General features: G+C 38.1%; 1 pseudogene; it reads left to right on the forward strand.

The window, feature by feature from the left end:
- The first annotated feature begins 341 nt into the window (after window positions 1–341).
- On the forward strand, window positions 342–6,006 carry LOC101401726 (vomeronasal type-1 receptor 4-like; annotated as a pseudogene).
- Window positions 6,007–6,378: the final 372 nt, after the last annotated feature.

The raw sequence follows: 6,378 nt of genomic DNA on the forward strand, positions 1-6,378 counted from the left end.
TATGACATACAACTATCTACTGGGGCTTTGCGGCACAAACAAAAGGAGGAGGATTGGCAATAGATGTTAGCTCAGAGCCAGTCTTCCTCAACAAAAAGGGGAGGATTAGCATGGATGTTAGCTCGGGGCTGATCTTCCTCACAAAGAAAAATAAATAAATAAAACTATTTAAAACAAAAACAAAATGGGGCTTGAAAATAGTACTTTATCTCAAAGGGCTATTTTCATTTATTACACAAGTATCTTTACCAGTTTCCACATACACCTGTAGGTAATGTTAAAGAAAAAATATTCAACAGCACTAGCTCAAGATGGTAAGGTAGACTTTATTCAGAACCACGATGAAAGGTATAGGGCCCACTGCAATGGGATTTTACAGTGGGGAGCGGGAGAAGTGGGAAAGTGAGAATTTATAGCCAAGTTTCAGAGTGGGGGGATCAGTGGATTAAAAATTACTAAGAGGAAACCTTATGGGTAAGGAGTTCTGGCTTAACTGACTTAACAGGATTCTTATGAAGGCAGGCCAGGGTGATTGGACATCACTTGGGGGATGATGGAGGGTGAGAAACCTCATCAGACATGAAGTGTGATCAAATAGTAAGTGTAGGGCATTCTGGTTAAATTGACTTAGGAGGGTTCTTGCTAAAACTAAATCTTACAAGGAAGTGCACAGATGGGCCTAGGAGAAGGTTCAGGAGCCTGATAAAAGTTAGGTCAATCAAAGAATCTTTGTCAGTAATCACCTCAAATCTCAGCCCTAAGCTCCCATTTATTTACGTTCCTTTGCATCCGGGACTGAAAAGTTTATTCTTGGGGGGTAGAAAATTGCTTCAGATGATATAAGTTAGTTTTAATGAAGCTTTGTAGGACAGGAGTGATCTGTAAAAAATAAAATAAAATAAAATGAGGGGGGTCCTTCTAGTTTTCAAGGCCGATTGTTTTTTAATAGACAAAGAATAAAACAATCACTTACAGAAAAGATCTCTAACCCCCTGAAGGTAGCAGAGTATGCCACCCAAATATGACTGTCGGGGTTGAGGACATGCTATCCCAAAATATGCCACTTTGAAATATTGATTGTTTTAAGGTGTAGTCAGTTCAAAAACAGCAAATGCAAGGAGAGGCTTTCTCTGAACTCCCCTAATCTGACTAAAGACAGACCCTCCAAAAGGAACTCAATTGTCATAAACCTCCTCCCTTATCAACCAGGGATAATTGACTTTTATCACAGGAGAGGAGGCTAGAAATAGACATCACACCAGGACAAACTTTCTCAAACATTATAATACCTCCTAACTAATCTTTCCTGAAAATCATTAACTCTCCCCTAAGAGGCCTACACACCCCATTCCCTTTCCCTATTAAAATGGTGTATAGCCCGAATTCTGAACAACCTCGGGAGTTACTCATTTTTCTATGGGTATCTTCCATGTATACATGAGGTATGATAAACTTCTGTTTGTTTTTCTCTTTTTAATCTGTCTTTTATCACAGGAGTCTCAGCTTAGGACACAGAAAAGTAGAGGGAAAATCATTTTTCTTCCCCTGAATCCCTATGTGCATGGGTAGAACAAGGTGACTCTTGACCTCTTCAGGTCTATGGTTGAGATGTGCTCAGAAAACAGAACCTCCAGTTCCAGTCATTATTTATTAGATTCCTGTGCATAAAGAAGGCTTTGAGAAAGAAAGGTAAGTGATTTACTATGTGTCTCAGAAGTTGGCCCTAATTTTGACTCGGAGCTTTGTAACTTTGGTAAGGTGAAGAGAGGGATGGAAAAATGGGAGATGCTAGATATGGAAACTTGACTAGCTGTTCATTTTCCTACTGACATTCTTCCTATTAATATAATTAAACCTTAATTAAGACTGAGATAATTTCTGAGCCAAACAATTGTTGTAATTGTGGAGAGAGAAAAAGAGTTGTACTTCAGGGACTGAGATTCTGCAGAGAATTTCCTTCTCCCTGACAGAGTGATAACTTTGAAAATTGAAGTCTTGATTACAGTTTACATTAGATAAGAGGTCTAAAAATCCAGAAGGTACAAATATAGCTTAGGGGGCCTCATCTGCCAGAAGGACCAGCAAAGAGCTTGACTGCACAGCATGTACCAGAGTAAGTACACCTGACCAATTATTTTATTACCCTTTGTGCAATATAAAATTTCCCTCAGAAGCATAAATCTTGCTTCTATCTAACTAAGAGAGAGTTCATGAGAGGGGTCTGCCATCTGGAGGACCTTGACTCTTCTAATCTTTCAAAGTCATGTCTCTGGGGCCAGAAAGATGATAGGGATCAGTTTCAGCATATGTGACTCTAGGAATGCTTGAGTATTTTGTCCCTGACTTCAGGATCTGGTACCACAAGAGACCTCTGGGATGGGTTCTCATACAAGGTTGCCATTTTCTTTTACCCAGAAATCAAGAAGATGTGAGTTTTTCAAGTTTCTAAGAACAGCTCTGTTTTGTTCAGCCTACATTTTTACCTGCATTATGACTCTGTCAGCATTATTAGCTTTTATAAAATTTGTACACCTCATTTTTGTGCATTTCTATGTTTTGCTTATGATCCAACTTTGTCTTGTCCATTATGTTGCAAATTCCCCAAGTGTATGTGTTTAATTTGAAGGTTTTCTTCCTGCATCCATCCTTAAACTCTCCCCATGTTAACACACTATATTATACCATATGTGTAACTCAACTTCATTCGCTATATGCCATCTTGATGGGGCACCTATTAATAGCAAAATATGATTAAAATTCTAGTTGTTCTTTGGAAAATTCCTACATGTTAATTGCTGGGTTGTGAGGTAGTATAACCTGAGACAATCCACTTTAATTTTGCCATTATGTAGTCTTATGTAGTAGAAAGCACTAATCTCATTTTTTAGTTGAGAAAATGAGCTGAGATGGATACACTTATTTGCCTAAGCTAGTAAGTGTTAGATCCACATTGGGCATTACACATGCCTCAGAATGTAAAGCATGTATTTTAAAATAGTTTACTTTAACATGTCCAAAAAATAATCTGGGAGGATCATCATCCCTCCCTCCTCTGACAATGTTCAGTCCGAAAGAATGAGAAGTGATTTATTAGGTGACACAGAAACTGGTCCCAATTCTGAGCAGAGCTTTGAAATTTTGGGAAGGTGAAGAGAAGGCTGGAAAAATAGGAAACCCGAGACAGGAATAAACGAAAACAAATGAGAATATATTTGATAAGGACATTTTGATAAGGGCATATCAGAGCATTGAGGTGTATTGAGTGCAGTCATTTTTAACAGATTCCAGGGCTTTGACTAAATGTTTAATCAATTCTTATTCAAGGATACTGATTAATACTGACTTTCTTTCTATTAGGCTAGTAGTTTATTTCACTAAGTGCTAGGCATTTAGGATCATGTAATGCTTTCTGTAACACTTTGGTGCAGGCATTTGTCTCCCCATTTGTCAGGGAGGAAAGGGAGGCTCAAGGCAATAACCACTTTTCCCCAAGTCCTAAGGCTACCTGGTACCAAACCTGGATACAAGCCTGGGTTCATGCAGTTCATGCTGCCAGAGACCTTCAAGACAAAGATAAATCTAAGACAAGCCCTTAATGATGATAGGATACAGAGGCGGGTGGAGGCTTGTAGAAAAGGCTTTCTAAGTATATACAACATATAAAGCAAACATTCTGGTTTCTTTTGTTTTGGGAAAATTATCAGTAGTTTGATATAAATTTCTAGGTGAGAAATGAGATTTGAGAAGTTAGCGGTGAAAGAGTAAATTCTTATCCAGGCCAGAAAGAGTGAAAATCTGCTTGGAGTGATAAAGATCAAATCAGTCCTGTTGTTAACTAGGTTGAGAGAACAAACACAGGTAAAGCTGGCTGCTAAATTACCTGCAAACATTGTTTCTCCCAAGGTTATCCAGCAGCTGTAAAATGCCACATGACCATCTGTTTGAGTGATTACTCTTTTCTTATCAATGATGCCCCCCCAACTTTGCTATACTCAGTGATTACTGGGGATCCCTAATTTATAAACTGCGCTTGTCTCATGACAGCACCCAATTCCTAGTTAATCAGCTTTTCCTAATCCTTCTTGGGAAACACTAACACATCCTGAACTGATCCAGGCTTCCCTCAGAGTCTCCTCAGATTCCTCAGTGGGACTCAGACATCTCATGAAGACCATTGTAGAGCAGCATTGCAAGGTTGCCCCAGACCCCTGCCCAGGCTGCATCCAGTCAGTAGATCTGATTTGGTTCAGCCCACAGGCTTGTTTCTGGAGGGCTTTGGCTGATTAGGCTTAAAAAGTTAGGGTCATGCAGTTTAATTTGATGTTGGGAACCAGGAAAACCCACTAAAAATGATAAGCAGTGAACTCTCAGAAAAAGTTTGTGGTTTTCAAAGACAACTCTAGAAATATCAAGGTGCGTGTATCAGAGATATAAAAATTGGAATCAGGAGACAAACCAGGAAATTGTTACACTAATCAAAATGAGATATATAATGGATGTTGAACATAGGTAGCACTACAATAAAAATGAAACAAGATTAAATTTGTGAGATAAAAGAAGATGAAGCAGTAGAGTTTTTGAAGTGTCTGATGTGGCATGTGGGGAGTAAGAGGGTCTAATGACGAGCCCCCGGTTTTTGGAATTGGCTGATGAGAATATCATAAAATGAATTTGAAAACACAGGATTAAATTCAAGTTGAGATAATTTGTAGTTTAAATCAGCATTTGCTGAGATTGAACATATGTGGGATATGTAAAGATTTGAACAAGCAGGTTGGTTTTGCTGCTGTGGAAATCAGAAAAAAGTCTGTGTTGCAATTTTAGATTGTTGTATATTCATCCCCAAGAAGGTATTTCAAACCACATAGAATCCCCCACGAGGAGTGCCTGCAGGGAAAGGAATAGAGTTCTTTGGACAAAAATCTGCTTCATTACATATATCATGACCTTTGAGTCAGTGTTCTTGATACACTAGAAAACCCCATGATATGAATTATTCTTTGCAGATACATATCATCACTACTATTACTTTCTTCAAGAGGTGTTTGCTGGATCCAAAGATTTTCTGCCCATAAAGTAAGAAATAGCTTTGATCCGTCTTAAAGGAACAATACTCCTCCTTTTAACCGGACCTGGCATTATAGGGAACATCTTTGTTTTTGTGAATTATATGTGCCTTTTCTTTTAGGGCACTGAAAAGAAATCTGTACATCTAATTCTCATGCACTTAGCTTTTACAAATATCATAATACTTTTTTTCAAGGGAATGCCAAAGACAATAGCAACTTTTGGTTTGAGAAACTTCCTAGGTGATACAGGATGTAAAATTGTTGTTTTTCTGGAGAGGGTGGCTCGGGAACTTTCAGTCTGCACTGCCAGTTTCCTCACTGTGGTCCAGGCCATTATCATCAGTCCCAGAGACTCTGTGTGGTCAAGGCTCAAGCCAAGATCCGCATGGTATATCCTTCCCTTTTTTCTCTTTTGGATACTCAATTCCTTGATAAGCATGAACCTACTCTATTACATGAAAAACATCAGCACCATAAACATCTCACAAAATAGTGACAGTAGCAAATATTGTTATTTTCTGCCAGAAAGCCAGAAAACGAAGTGGATTTTTCTCATTCTAATGGCCCTGCGAGATGCTCTGTTTCAGTTTCTAACGGGCTGGGCAAGTGTCTACATGGTATTTCTTCTCTGCAAGCACCACAAGCATGTCATCTACCTTCAGAACTCCAAGGTTATCTACCAAACTCCCCCAGAGATAAGAGGCGCTCAAAGTGTTCTCCTTCTGATGCTTTGTTTTCTTTTTTTTATTGGACAGATTGTATTTTTTCTTTATATTTAAATTCCTCTTTTGAGGATAAATATATAGCATTAAATAGTCTATAAATTCTAAAACTTGGTTATGCAACTCTCAGCCCATTTGTGCTAATTCACAGATATAGACAATTGGCTGAATGTTGGCACATTTATTAAGACTTAAGAAAATGTCTGCTTCATTAATCCTTTAGGTAGTAAGTTTGAAATGACAGTTATGTTATGCTGCGTGTAAAAAAAAAATGAAGAGTAGCTTAAACACATAACAGTATAGTAAGCTACAGGGACCTAGTCATCTTCTCACTGCCCATTCTGCCACCTTCAGGAAGTGTAAGCCACTTCTAATTTTCCTGCTTGTAAGATGTCTCTTTCACTACCAAGCTTTGAGTAATAAGGAGAAAAAGAACAATTTGGCAAATTCGATCAAAATGCTAACTCTTTGATTCATGAATTCTACTTCTAAGATAATCGTATAGATATATTGTTCTCGTGAGAATTATAGTACAAAAATTATTACACATTGCAGCATTATTTTAAAAACAAAACCTAAATATCCAG

The sequence above is a fragment of the Ceratotherium simum genome, chromosome 13 (assembly GCF_057802395.1).
Source record: "Ceratotherium simum simum isolate JZ-2026a chromosome 13, ASM5780239v1, whole genome shotgun sequence".
NCBI lineage: Eukaryota > Metazoa > Chordata > Mammalia > Perissodactyla > Rhinocerotidae > Ceratotherium > Ceratotherium simum.